Raw genomic sequence first — 14,960 nt, forward strand, 5'->3', positions numbered from 1 at the left:
GCGATAATCTTTCCCATCTCGTATTCCGAGAACGGAGCAGCCGGAGACAGGTTTGCAGTACATTCCGCATGACCGCCAGGACAGTCCACTTCCATTTCTTTGCCGCGCAGCCATGCAACAGTCCAGCATTGTTTGATCTGTACCACACAGGCCAGTATGTACTTTCTATCTGTATTTTTTTTCTACTGCCAGAGGAAAGGCTTGACTGACATTCTGGCCGGGGTCTTCAGACTAAACATGACGCTGCTGTTGTACCTTGCATCCGTTGATGATATTTTCAGGTTGTCCACGAGTAACGGTAACTTCTTTGACTTTTTGTATCTTGTCATTCATGTCCAATTTGTTTAGTTCTGTCGTTTTTTCTGCTTGTTTTGCACAGAAATGTCTGCATAAATGATTTGCTCGGAGCAAGTATGTCCAAACAGGCCCCGATGGCAGGGTCTTTAATTGCATATGCGAGAGCGATGTTGGTTGCTGGTGGATTACGGCCTGGTCTCTCTTGATGAATATCATGATACAGGTTGAATGTCGGGGAGGTAAAATGACAATATACGCATTCTATCTTTTACTTCGAAGAGATGCCCAGCTTTCTTGCCTCCAGTACAGCAAATTGTGGCATGGGGCAAGTGCTGGAAGTAGTCTGATGAAGATTGGCTGTGTTCGTCATCATATCGATCATTTTTCTCTTCACTCTTTACACGTTGCCCCCCTTCATATTCATTGTTGTTGGTATTTTGTACGTATCTGCAGCTTTCTGACTGTGGCCTAAAAATACACGAGGATCCAATCTCCACATCACAGTCAGGAGTTATGTAGGATTGGCAGTCTAAACTTGGTCGTTTTACCAGGGCATGGTCCCCAGCGGATAGCCGGACAAAGAAGCGTTTACGAGTTGTCTCTTGGACCTCTGATGTACCTTGAATCTGTTAGTATTACATTGCTGAAAAAACCTCCTGCTGTGCAGCTTCTTTTGGCGGAGTTTCCTCCCTTCGTTCCATGGCCTTTGATTCTCATGAAACGTTTTGATAACTTCTTTAAGTACTACTTTTTGCTTTCTCTATCACAGATGGTGTGAGGGATAACTTGATTTCTATCATATTTATAATCTTGTATGTTTGACAATACTCTAAATGGCTTTTTATTCCTATCCATGTCATCTCTACCGTACCCAGAGCTTATCCATTTTGACCTGTGATATCCACTTCCTAAAGTTGTTTGCAGTATTTGATTATCTGCTTACAACAAAAGGAGTACTCGCAGTTTATTTACTTGCATGTCTGATTTCTATAGTATATTAAATGTAGAAATTTTACATATTTTTTTCTACTGAAAGATCTGTGTCTTACTATTTTATTATGGGGTTTTTAGGGGATTTATAGCCTTATTTGGGGGTATTATGTCAATTTTAAAAATTATTCAAATTGACTAATACTAATCTTGATGAGGAAAAATGTCAGATATCTGTGGGCAAAGAGTTTCAAGGAAATTGATTCTTAAATAAGATCATTATGAGTATTTTATTGAAGTGAATTTTGTGATCGATGCTAGTGTTGGCATGCAATTTCAGCTATTCGTGTACCTTTTTTAGGAGCTCATAACTCTATAGTAAGAAAGGGGATATCAACGAAACTTCTTGGAGACATTGGAAATACACAAATTATTACTCCGTGCTCATTGACCACGCAAGGAGTTCATTCTAAAAATGTATATTTTTTTCCAAAAATTTCCAGTGGTGCTAAATGGGCGAATTTGGTTCCATATAGAGCATAAATGGAAAGAAGAAGGATGAAAAAATACTAGCTAAAAAAAATACCAATACGAACTTTGAAGGCGCAATAGGAAGGGTGTAAAGAGGCCAATGTTTACAAATTTTCGAAGTGAAAGTGGATATTTTAGGGTAGGGGTTATTGTAGGTGCCATATCTCAGCTGTACATTGGACTAATGTTTGTCTGTTGTTATGCCAAATTTGAAAAAAAAATTATATATATTTTTTTTTATAAAGGAGTAAGGGGGAAAGTTATTGTGGTCTGTGTCCTGGCGTGAAGTCACCGGAAGTTCAGGTAAATTTATCGACTATATTGGCTTCGGGCACGAGATGCTATCTAGGACGATGCTACATAAAGCAGATACGTATGAAGATGATTGGAAATGCAGAATACAAATTTAGCTTTTTTAAAAAGCTTACCGTCTTTAAAGCAAACCCTTAACAGCAATTACTAGTAGTTATCAAAGACAATTTATATCTTTTTTATATAAATGACATCTTCTTTCACCACTGGCGGATTTAAGGGGGGGCGTGGAGGGGAAAATTTTCAAAGTATGCGTGACTGTAGATGATTTGATAAATTTTACATAGATTTAGCATTTTGTGTTTCACTTTATTTATAATTATGCCTGACACAATGTTACACCTCATTGATACATCATCTGTGCTATGCTGGCTCTATTTAAACACGTAGCAGGGAGAGTCTCAAACCATTAGTTTATGAATTACGAAGCTTTAAAACTGTTGATTTTTTTTATTCTATATCGGTGATATTGAATTTAGTATCGCTAGCATTTACAACAGTGTCTATGTAAAGGAAGTAAATCCATCCTCCTGTGACGTCATACATTTTACATAAACCATGAATTCATTAAAATTCTTGCAAGTAGATTTGTAATTTTTAAGTTATTATAGGTGCACATCAAAAACTCAAATCAGTGTTTACTTGGAGATATTTTATAAGCGTTTTTTCATCCTTATATTCGACATAATTCAATAATGACAAAGGGAAATAACTCTTTTCTATTTTTCTCTAAGTGATATATCAAAATGCTAAAATTTTTAAAATGTAAACAATTTTTTCTTCTTTTTTTTTATTAATTTTAGTTTTCTGGCATAGTAAGCAATAAAATTTAAATATATAAACAAGTATCCGTCCACTTTTAATTTTTAAACAAGAAAAAGTGTGATTTTCAGATGATAATTTCAGCTTTTGGTTTTCATTACCTTACATCTTAAATAGTATGGATACATATATATTTTATTATTTTTTTTTTTATGAAATTCAAGTCCAATAAGTTAAAAAAAGTAAAGCTTTTTAACTTTGAACCTATAATTTTATAGGTACGGAGTTACCTTAAGATGCAAGCAAAAATTTCTAAATATTTAAAAGCTGGTCGAAGGTAAATATATAATGGCATTTAAAACCAGATGGTCAATGATAATGTGCAATCATTAATTAATTACTGTATATTTTTTGAATTTTTTTTTCAGCTAATAGGGGGTCGGATACCGTAACGTCATTAAAATGTTGTGACTTTGATAACCTGGTTAATTTTGGGAGTTCATAAATGCCTAAAATATTTTGTTTTTAATCCAATATATGTATTATAGGTATAAATAACAATGTGTATCAAATTGTTATATATATGTTATAGGCTTTTGTGTAAAGGAAGTAAGCACCAAGGGGAAATAGTAGATGGCGGAAGTCAGTGCTGCTGTATTGCCTTGACATATCTGTCTTCGGGCATACCTAAATCATCGGCCGATGTTGATCATATTTTAGAACTGGGGACATCACTTTATCGCCAACGTTGTCAACATGGAGGATATATGCTTATTCAAGAGTTGGAGGGAGAAATGGAAAACAGAGGTAGAAAGCTTCTGGTATCTATGGGAAACCCTAAGTGTGGCACTATTATGCAGACACAATACAACAATGATGAGCTTGCTTTCACATTGGAAACAGCCCTAGAGCATATTAAAGAGGAATCAAGCACATTCTTTTTAACCATCGGATATGCACCAGTATCAACAATTGGGGTTAAACATCAGATGTCAAATTTTATCGTTATGAATTCACATAGCAGAGATGATAGAGGAATGTGTTGCCCCAATGGAAAATCCGTTGTAATTAAGTTTGAACATATATCAAACTTCATTAAATATGTCCGTGAGATGGCGCAATCTTTGTCCTCAAATGATGTGCAATTTGAAATAACGGGTTAATCATTACACAACAGTCCTAATGACAAACGGAATCCGCCCGTTCAATCCAGTCAACAGCAGTCAAACCTACCTGTGGATGATCAGCATCAAGAATCAAACGAACAGAATCCGCCCGTTCAACCCAGTCAACAGCATTCATCGAGTAAAACAAACCTACCTGTGGATGACCAGCATCAAGAATCAAACGAACAGAATCCGCCCGTTCAACCCAGTCAACAGCATTCATCGAGTAAAACAAACCTACCTGTGGATGATCAGCATCAAGAATTAAACGAACAAAATCCGCCCTTTCAAAATTGTTCTACTACCGACATTTCAAGATATTTGAACAATTCAGATTTACTTACCGATGAAATAAAGTATTCCCTCATACAAAACAGAAATCCGGTGGCTGATTTCACATTTCCATCGCGCATTTATAAGGATAAACGTAGACGCTGTGGCATCATTCACAGACGATGTACCATGCAGCTCTTCGATACGTTTGATTTCATTACATATTCTGAATCAAAAGATGGGTTGTTTTTTCTTGGTTGCGTGCTTTTCCCAAACATGTCCCATAGACGACCAAAGAAACTGATCACAGAACCAAATTTTAACTGGAAGGATGCACGTGAAGATTTAAAACAACATTTTTGAATATCATGTATCCTCCATGGCCCAATCACATGCGTTTGTGAAAACACACACTGAACCAGGGAACAGAATCGACATGACAATTCGATCTACTGGAGCAGAGAGAATAGCCAAAAACAGAAAAATATTATCGTCTATCATAGAGTCACTCATATTTTGTGGCCGTCAGGGCATTTCTTTACGTGGTCACCGAGATGATGAAACTTGCAGAGAAGATAATTTAAACATGGGGAATTTCAAAGAGCTTCTCGCTTTTCGAGCATCTTGTGGTAACAACCTGTTGGACGATCATTTGAGATCCTGGTAAAAAAAATGCGACATACGTATCAAAAACATCACAAAATGAACTACTTTTCTGTATTAAAGCTGAACACCGCTCGTAAATAGGCACCGTCACACAGATACCTGGTATATAAACCCTTCGATTTCGTTACACCCGATTGCACACCTGAACCTCGTGGCCGACATGTAGTATTCCTTTCGTGGTCTTTAGATTTTATGCATTTTTAGGTCTTTCCACCTTTCAGGTGAAAGACCTTTTGTATTTCTTATGTTTTTTATTATTATTATTTTTCTTCTCTTTTTTTCCAGGGTCAGCTTTTTTATTTCAAGAGATATTGAAAGAATTTTTTCTTTATGTTATTAGCCATTAAAAGTTATGGTACCAAGCGACCCTTTGCTTGATAACTCCCAGAACTTACAAAGTTATTGCCCTTGTGTACGAAAAGCTTGTTATCGCTACTCCTCTGAAACCATAAGAGATAGAAACTTGGAACTTTTACCAATGTCTTCAGTACACTTAGAGGGTTCTCCAATCTATTCATACCGAAAGGATTTGAGCCCCCCTTCTAGTAGTTATTGCCCCTGAAAGTATTTACATTTCTATAAAATCACTTCCAACTTTTTCATTATTTGTCATAGAGACTTCGGACCACTTGGGATTGAAGCGTGTACCTTGGCCGAACAAAATGACATAAAGTTCAAAGGTCAAGGTCATCTGGAAATCTCTTAATTAATGAGTTTTTAGATCTCTTTTGTTTAGGGTGGTAGAGAAAAACGTTTTCATGGAAGTAGTAGGACATCTTGAGACATTTTAAAATATAACCCCTTGTCTCCTTCCTTTAAATAGTTACAGAGTTATTACCCCTATTTACAAAAAGCTTGTTATCGCTACTCCTCTGAAACCATAAGAGATAGAGACTTGGAACTTTTACCAATGTCTTCAGTACACTTAGAGGGTTCTCCAATTTATTCATACCGAAAGGATCTGAGCCCTCCTTCTAGTAGTTATTACCCCTGAATGTATTTACATTTCTATAAAATCACTTACAACTTTTTTATTATTTATCATAGAGACTTCGGACCACTTGAGATTAAAGCGTCTACCTTGGCCGAACAAAATGACATAAAGGTCAAAGGTCAAGGTTATCTGGAAATCTCTTAATTAATGACTTTTTAAATGTCTTTTGTTTAGGGTTGTAGAGAAAAACTTGTTCATGGATGTAGTAGGACATTCTAAGACATTTTAAAATATAGCCCTCTGACCCTTACCATGTAACAATTACAGAGTTACTGCCCCTATTGTACAAAATGCGTGTTATCGCTACTCCTCATTAACCGTCAGAGATAGAGACTTGAAACGTTTACTAATGTATTCAGTACACTTAGACGCTCCTTCAATCTATCATACCGAAAGGGTCTAAAGTCCCTTTCTAGCAGTTATTGCCCCTGAAAGTTTCGGTTGATTCAATAAATACACAAATAACTTTTGAATCAATAATTATAGATACATCGGACCACTTGGTATTGAAGGGTCTACCTTGTCAGATCAAAATGACATCAAGGTCAAAGGTCTAGGTCAAGCAATAAAAAATTGCAAACTTAATCGTTTGACACTTTTTTTTTATAAAGTCACGCAGAAAAAATACTTTATTCTATTGAAGCAATCTTATTTTAAACATAAAAAATAATGAGGTGGAAAGACCTCTAATTGTTCGAGAACAATTAGTCTACTAGTTTTCTTATCTTATGTTCATTTTCTGTTCGTAATAATGCATTGACCAATTTAATTGATGTTAGTATTCTCCTGGCTTCAAAAACGTGCGTAAATTTTGATAATTTCATCGCGACCGAGTAACACGGCGAGACAAAATGTACGTCCACACAGGTGAGACCTCAACAGCGAAGTACTTTTAACTGTTTAGAGGTCTGTCCCTTATATAAGGGTTGTAGGGACAGCAGTGATTAAAGAGAAATATGGCGGACAGTGCCTATTTACGAGCGGTGTTCAGCTTTAAGAAGTTCATACAAGATACAATTGTGCAGGAGGTTCGAGATCAGCCGATAGGTCCATACTTTGGCTATCAGTGCGATTTAAATGTTTTGTTAAACTGTTTGTATCAATCGATTCAGATGTTTATCGTCATAGCTCAGTGGTTAAAGTATCAGGCTTGTGAATTGCAGGTCATGAGTTCGAATCCACCTGGGGCTTTTGTTTATGTTTACTGAATGAAATTTTTGAAAATATCATTTTTTAACTAAAATTGCACATTTTTTCGCCTATTAGACATATATACTTTTTATCCATCATGCTTTCTATCATAATCAAGTAATTTTCTGCTGATATGAGAAACTTTTTCAAGGTGTAGTGAGGCACCTTAAGATTTGACATCTACGAAATTTGTTAAGTTGTACGTGAAAACGATTATCAGAAAATTATCTCCCTTGCCCTAAACAGTATTTCAACCGATGAAACAAAAGGAGGAAGTGCACAACCCGAAGACTGTAAATTATTTCAACTCTTTAAACCGTCTTCCAAGACGGTGATAAAGATTTTGAAGATTTTTTCCGGCTATAAGGGCTAATGGATATTGAAATTAAAACTAATTCGCAGTTTGTAGTTGCTCGAAACCAAAAACACTAATTGTAAGTATTAATCTTTTGAAAACATATTCATGAAATATATCGGGCCGTTTTATTTCAATGAAACATTAACTAAATGTTACAAATGAATTTATTTTCTGCATGCAGACAATGTTGGTTTTCAAGAGACGATGGGTTTGAAAAGATTCAAAAAGCTTAGTCGTTATTTCAATCTTAATGACAACCAAACTGAAGGACCCAGAGGGACACTAGAATTTGATTGGTCAAACTATTATCCCCTCGCGCAACTTGTTGCGAGGGGGATATAGCACCGCTGCTCTGCCTGGTTGTACAGTGTATGTATGTATGTGTGTCCATTGACAGCTTTTTAGCAATATTCAATGAAAACCCTCTCATGAATATTCGTTAAACTTTGTACACTTCTTTGGCATGGTTAAAGGACAAAACCTATCGATTTTCAAGTCAACTGGTTAAATATTTTAAAATTATCGTACTAAAAAGTTAAAACGGAATTTTATGTGCGACTTGACAATAGACATTTCCGGTTATTTTATGTACGACTTGAATTAAACCGCTACCGTATGTAGTTCAAATCAAAAACTTATTTTTGGATTTAAATCTAGTGAAGGTAAAAAAAAATCCAAATGTTTTGTACTATTGGAGGGTTAGAAGATTGCCCATATTTAAAGGAGATTAAAGTCATCCGATTTACATTGAAATAAGTAGTCGACCTTCGGACATATTTTCCTGTATTACTTTCAATAGAACTAGTCCAAAATTCAGAAGAGACTTTGACAGATATCGGCACATTTAACACGCGAAAATTGTTTTATATTAATAATAGCTGCATATTTACTACTTTGGGTTGGCATACAACAAGCAACTAGAATTGTCCATCAGAGCAGACTTCAGATCAGTTACGTTTCATAATGTATACGGATCGTTTATGTATGCTTAAAAATATCACCAAATGGATCTAAATTATTAAACTTTGAAGCATATGTGTTGAGTTTCTGCTAGGAATAGGAAAACCGTACAACCACGTGAATGTAACCTCCCTCCCCTTCCTCCTACAAAAATCATTATACACCACAAAGCTTGGGGATTGGGAAAAAATAGATATTATGAATTCTAAATGGTTTTAAGAAATACTTGTGTCATATTTATTTTCATCTGATAAATTTACATGTATTTTCCTAAATAATGCATTTCCTCATACAATAAGTCATGTCGCTAGGGGATGCTCCGCTTAGCGGTCCTGTTTCATTCTGTAATTGCACATCAAAAATTTTCAGATAAAATAAGTATAATTTTGTTGTATGATTTATATTTGTGTGTGTGCATATGTGTGTGTGCTTGCCTCAAACAGACTACATAATATAAGACCATGATGGTGACGGACATTCAGATGACTCCACCTAAACATCGAAGCATTGATGAGAGAATGGTTAAATACAAGGGAAGATATTTTGCAAGACAATATATGCCAAATAATCATGTCAGGAGAGGTCTCAATGTATGCAACAGTATTGGTATAAGAATAGAGCAACAATTCTTACCCCAACATTTCCAAATTGCAGTGTTTATTTTTTTTTTTACATATTAACCATGTTCATTTGTCTATTTGTGTTCTAAAAAACATTTACCTGTGTCTTTGTCCAGAGATTCGCACAAGAATCGCACCGTTCGGAGTTCATGTATGCCATCTCGAACCTCAAAGTCTTCGTAATTCAGCTGGTATTGCCCAGGAACTTAATCAATGCAAGGTGCAAGGTAAATCAAAGTACTGAAGTCCTGACGGGAGTTGATTTTATCGATTATTATTTATTTTAGAATCAAGGATAATGTTGTTTTGCATGGCAAGATAATTTCTTATATGTAATTGATTTACGCACATTTTTTATAATATGAATATTCGGACTCTTCCGAAAAGAATTTTGAGAAAACCCCATATGAATCATGTCTTGTAATATTTAAAGATACTATTAATTCCTTCAACGTACGTATCAGTAATCGAAATATTTCTGAAAAATTGTATGGATCCAAGCAATATTGTACTCTTGCTTCGTTCAGCCCGACGCTCAGCTGTCTCCGTTAATCTCCGACAAGCAAGAGAAATCCTCTAGTACATCATGCTCGTGTTGAAGAGGAATTTAAAAAGATTCAGGTAATAGAAGCCATGAGTTCGCACATTTATATCATATACAACTTTTCTGTTGGCAAAAATTTAGAAGTACTATCCAAAATCAAGCTGAAGTCATCAATACATTCAATCACCTATTAGAAGTCATTCTCATACATGTTAGAATTTCACCTTGTAATACATTCAAAATGTGCAAGACACATATAGGCATGTATTCGACCCAAAGGATATTCAACAAACTATGTATTAAGTGCAAGTGTTTGCTCTGTTTATGTTTTCCAAGAGGAGGACTTTGATATTGCAAGTTGAATCAATTTAATCCACTAAAACTTAACTATTCCGCGAAATTATTTGCACGACCCTGTACCTATATTGAAATCAACGCTTTATATGAAACTGAATGAAAATACGTAAAAACATGTACACAGTGAAAATATGAGAGTGACGTATTCTCAAATATATGATAATAAAGAAATTAGCGACATCAAAGAAATTTGAGTGCAAGAAGACACAAAATTGACTTAGGCTAGATAAACAATGCCTTATGACATAGAAAAAATTGCTTAGTGCATGTGTCATGGCTATAAAAAATTGTTATTTAAAAACATTGATTTTTTAAATGAACATAATAAAAAGCAGAAGACCTAAATATATATCACACAATTTCACTCAGTATTTTTTTTAAACTAAAGAAAATTTAAAGTTATAAAATCCTCGTTCTGTTCATTTGAATATTGAAACAAGCATTCTGAGAGTATTGCATAAGCAATACACGTCCCCTACCGGTTTGTATTATTCTATGAAAGATTCCAAGCACACAACTATTTCAGAGCTATTGTAAACGAGATGTCATGCTTTAATCAGAGATAAAAGAACAGAGGAAATTAAAACTATATAGTTGATATAGAAATTAAATAGGAAATGGGTAAAATAATACTCTTTATTTCATCTCCTGTAATTTCGCCAAGTCTATTCTGTATTCGCTGGTGAAAATTTGTGAAAACAATGCACTGTTATGCACAATATCATTTCTTACCGTCTTCTGTACCCCGAATCAAACCAAACAGTTAAACAGCCCAACCCGACAACGAACCCGATTGTAATAATAATACAAAAAAACCCTGCCGATTAAATTTACAACACAATGCTTGACACTATTTTATAGAATTTATTTGTTTGTTAGAAATGGTACAGGAAAAGGAATGGTACAAGTAACGCACGATATTATTACTGACTATACATACTGACCTCGTTTATTCAGTTACACACCGAACCCGATAACGAACCCGAACATTAAAAAATTGGAATATAAAAAATTTATTTTCTCGAAAATATGTCAATCAGACGCAACAAAAGTGTAAACTTGATCTGTAGTTTGACATTTTAAAGCTGTTCAGCAAGTTTCATATTATTCCTCAAATGCATAAAGAAAAAAAGTGTGGAAAACTGAAGTGGGACAGACAGACGGACTGACGGACGGACAGACAGACGGACGGACGGACGGACGGACAGACGGACTGACGGACGCAGAGGAAAGCTATAGTCCCCTCCGGTGAAACCGGTAGGGGACTAATAAACACCAAATTACATATTCATGTATAAAACTGAATACACACATGCACCACACCTTTTTTTGCTAAGTGTTAGTTCTTATCTGCTTCTTTATTAAGTATATATGTATCAATTATATTTACTTTACCTATACTCTATACAGAAAGCCTATCCTAAAAACATTTGAGGTTCTAAAATGATACCATGAAAATGAATCCATTTAAATTTCACAATTGCAAAAGCATTGTTAAACAAGTTGCCAACTATTTGTTCAAAGCCCCGAATCAACTTTAAGCAATATGAGCTGCATTTCCATGTTGATTTTTATTTTCACGATAATGTTAATTTCTTCGAAATTGACAAAAGATATTATGGTTGTTAAATTTCTGTTAGCCATATTTTTGTTTTGTTATACTTTCATGTTAAATACTGAAATCTGATTGGTTAAGACGCAGTTAATAATATTTACTATTACCCTCAGCGTTAGCAACGCACTTGGCAACGGGTAACATTAAAAAATGTTACATGCGCGAAAATTATGCGCATACGGTTCGCTGTAAAATACACGTTATTCCTATATAAAAGCAGTAAAATTTTCTTAAAATTTTTAAAAAAGACATTCAGTATAACAAAATAAATAGTGCCTGTTTGGGAGGATAACAGTTGAAATTGACACCCCTCGAAAACCATTGTCAACCTCCGCTTCGCGTCGGTTGACAATGGTTTTTTCGGGGTGTCAATTTCAACTGTTACCCTCCTAAACAGGCACTATTTATATAATAAAAGCCGTCAAGTAGCCTTAATTGGAGCAAAAATGAATTGTCGTCCTGTACAAAAATTGATCAGCAATATATTCCTTGGAAGAGAAATATTTCTTCTGACAAATTGATGGTTTTTAAAATCTTATCTATCATAAAAGTTAAGCTACATGCAAATTTATCATACTATACTCTGTCCCAAGATATTTTGGATTCACGTTTGGACGATTTTTAATAAAAATACACTTACCTGTGAAAGAAGTGCAATTGAAATAGTTAAAAGGGATATTTTCCAAGATAATTTCATTGACACATTATCATCTTTCACTCGGAAAAATTCACAGGAACGAAAACAGATTCCTTACGGAGATTTATAATGGGGAAAGTTTACATCTTTTCTCCATTCGGAATACATCGCGCAATATTTCAACGTTATCATCCGGGCTTGCTACAATGCAAAATCTCCGTAGACATCACATTTTTTAGCATTGTATTGAAACCTGATAAGCTAACAGGGGCGTTTTGACTGAGAAATCTTGGAAATTTTTTATACTTTTGAATGAACATCGTTTGGATCCTGAGGTATTTATAAATATCAAACAATTAAGCCAAACGTGAATCCAAAATATCTTGGGACAGAGTATAGCAAGATTTTGCAGCAAAATGAAATTCTAAAAAATACAGCTCATATAGCTTTAAATAACTAGTATTAAACACAATCTATAACTTAAAATCTCAAATTAAAAAAAATTGTGTTATTGCACATGCAGAATCATTTTTAAAATATTCACAAATAGCATTCTCATTTTTATGTTTATTAACATAGAAATAATAACATTATTGATTGAAAACCTAAAAAAAAGAAGTGACAAATCAATAAATCGTTAACTTGGGATTGCTCGTGAGGCGTTAAGTAATTCATTTCTTTGAGTCATAGGAAATATACTACAGGACTAAATTGAAGAACAATTTTTGTTCAAAGAGTTCTGAAAAAAAAATTCATATAGCCGTCCGTTATGGTGACGAGGATTTTTTATCTAATACCGTTCTTTTTTCTTTATATTGTGCATGCTTTATATGCCGAACAGATGATATGGCCAGTGACAAATGGGATGAACAATATATATTCAGATCTGTATGTAATATACGAAAGAGAGCAGGCTGATTGCCTAGAGTGCGCCATAAGAGCCAAAACTATAAACGGCGAGTCTTTTTCGTGTCACAATAATAATCAGATGTGTATGGTTCATAGTGCATGTATTGTGAAAAGTACCCTTCCAGCAGGAACCTGGATACAAGCAACAGGGTGGAAACATTTTTGCAAAAGTGAGGGAATTTTTTTATTGTGCTTGTAATCGCATATAGAGATTTGATTGATCAATAAATTCATCAAAATTATTTATTTTTTTCTAAATATGTGGCTCCAAAAAAATAAATAATGGAACAAAAATATCATAAATGTCAAATTTAAAGGCGATTTAACTGTATCAAAATATAAATCACTCTTTTCTACTATCATTTAGACATTTTTGTATATTTATGCATGATTATATTATATCAAAATCATACCTACAATAGGGGTAACCTTTTTGGCAGCCGCACGCCCGCCATTTTCACCATTTCAAAAACCGGATTCTTCCTTTGGAAAACCAAGTCAAATAATGAGAACAGATAACTATATATTCATGATATTTTATCAATTTTAGAGATCCAAGTAACCTCGGGAGATTTCTGGATGGACATCGGTTCTGTTTTAACAAGGAAGCTGTCAATTCAGTTTGCTGTCCAAGCATCCAGTGATGCTTACTTTGGTTTGTCTACTGGAAACACGTCTGCGTCCTCTGGCTACTGGGTGGTTATTGGAGGATGGAATAACCTTAAGAGTTGTTTGAGAGATGGTTTTGTATACGCAAGTACATGCTACAACACACACAGCGGGTCGCTTCTCAAAAGTACAGAGTATGTCCGATTTTGGGTCAAGTGGTATCTTGGACATGTCCGCGTTGGGATCTCTGAAACTGTGGGTGAAGGACAAATCATGCAGTTTAGGTTTCCAAATACTTACCCCGTCAGTAACATTTTGCTAAAAAGTTAGTGGAAATGCAGCAAATTGGATAATTTATCTTAAAAACATATATATCATGTTCATCTGAAATTAAGTTTTTATGACTCCTGGGATATTGAATGTATTATTTATATGCAAAACGCTGAATCCAATACAGTTAAAATTGAGGAATCATTTTGTAAAGCAATTTTGATAATAGATGTCACTGCTACTAGGCTATCATTTTTAATTTCTTTTTAGCACGCAGCAATCTTTTAAAACAGCAAAGCTTATAATTGTTTTATGAATATTTCATCTAAAAAGTTCAAATCACAAGAAATGTTAACAAACCTTTTACAAACCATTTACATGAGAATGCCTAGCTTGGTGTTTAAAAAAATAAGCACAGTGTTTCGAGAGAATAACAAACAGTGCTCAGTTTTTTTGAGACTGTGGCTTATTTTTTACTAAATGATTATATACATTTTGAAAAATTATATTCCATCTTTTGCAATGATATCTTTTTACGTAAACGCTCTTTAGACAAATTGGCATACATTGAGATCTATATATCTTGGTTATTGCATGCATATACGTTACCGATAATTTAACCTAGCAATGTAATAATATTTCAACAGTTTTAGATTAAATGTTTCTACTGATCTGATTGTCTAAACGTTTTCATAAACACAATTATGCTTTGGCTTTATTTAGACAAAACAACCATACATATTAAGAATATTTACTGATACCAATATGTACTAAAGGAAATGTGGAAAGTCCGTGTGTTTAATATTCTATCTATGTAATTATAAGTGCTTTCTAAATGCGTTTTTTGTTTATAACCTTTTGTATATTGTCATTGTTAACTTATCAAGTTTCAATGAATCGGTGATACATAATACGTTCGTTTACACTTGCATCATTCTTGATTTTGTGAAATAATGCAC

The sequence above is a fragment of the Crassostrea angulata genome, chromosome 8, assembly GCF_025612915.1.
Source record: "Crassostrea angulata isolate pt1a10 chromosome 8, ASM2561291v2, whole genome shotgun sequence".
NCBI classification, from domain to species: domain Eukaryota; kingdom Metazoa; phylum Mollusca; class Bivalvia; order Ostreida; family Ostreidae; genus Magallana; species Magallana angulata.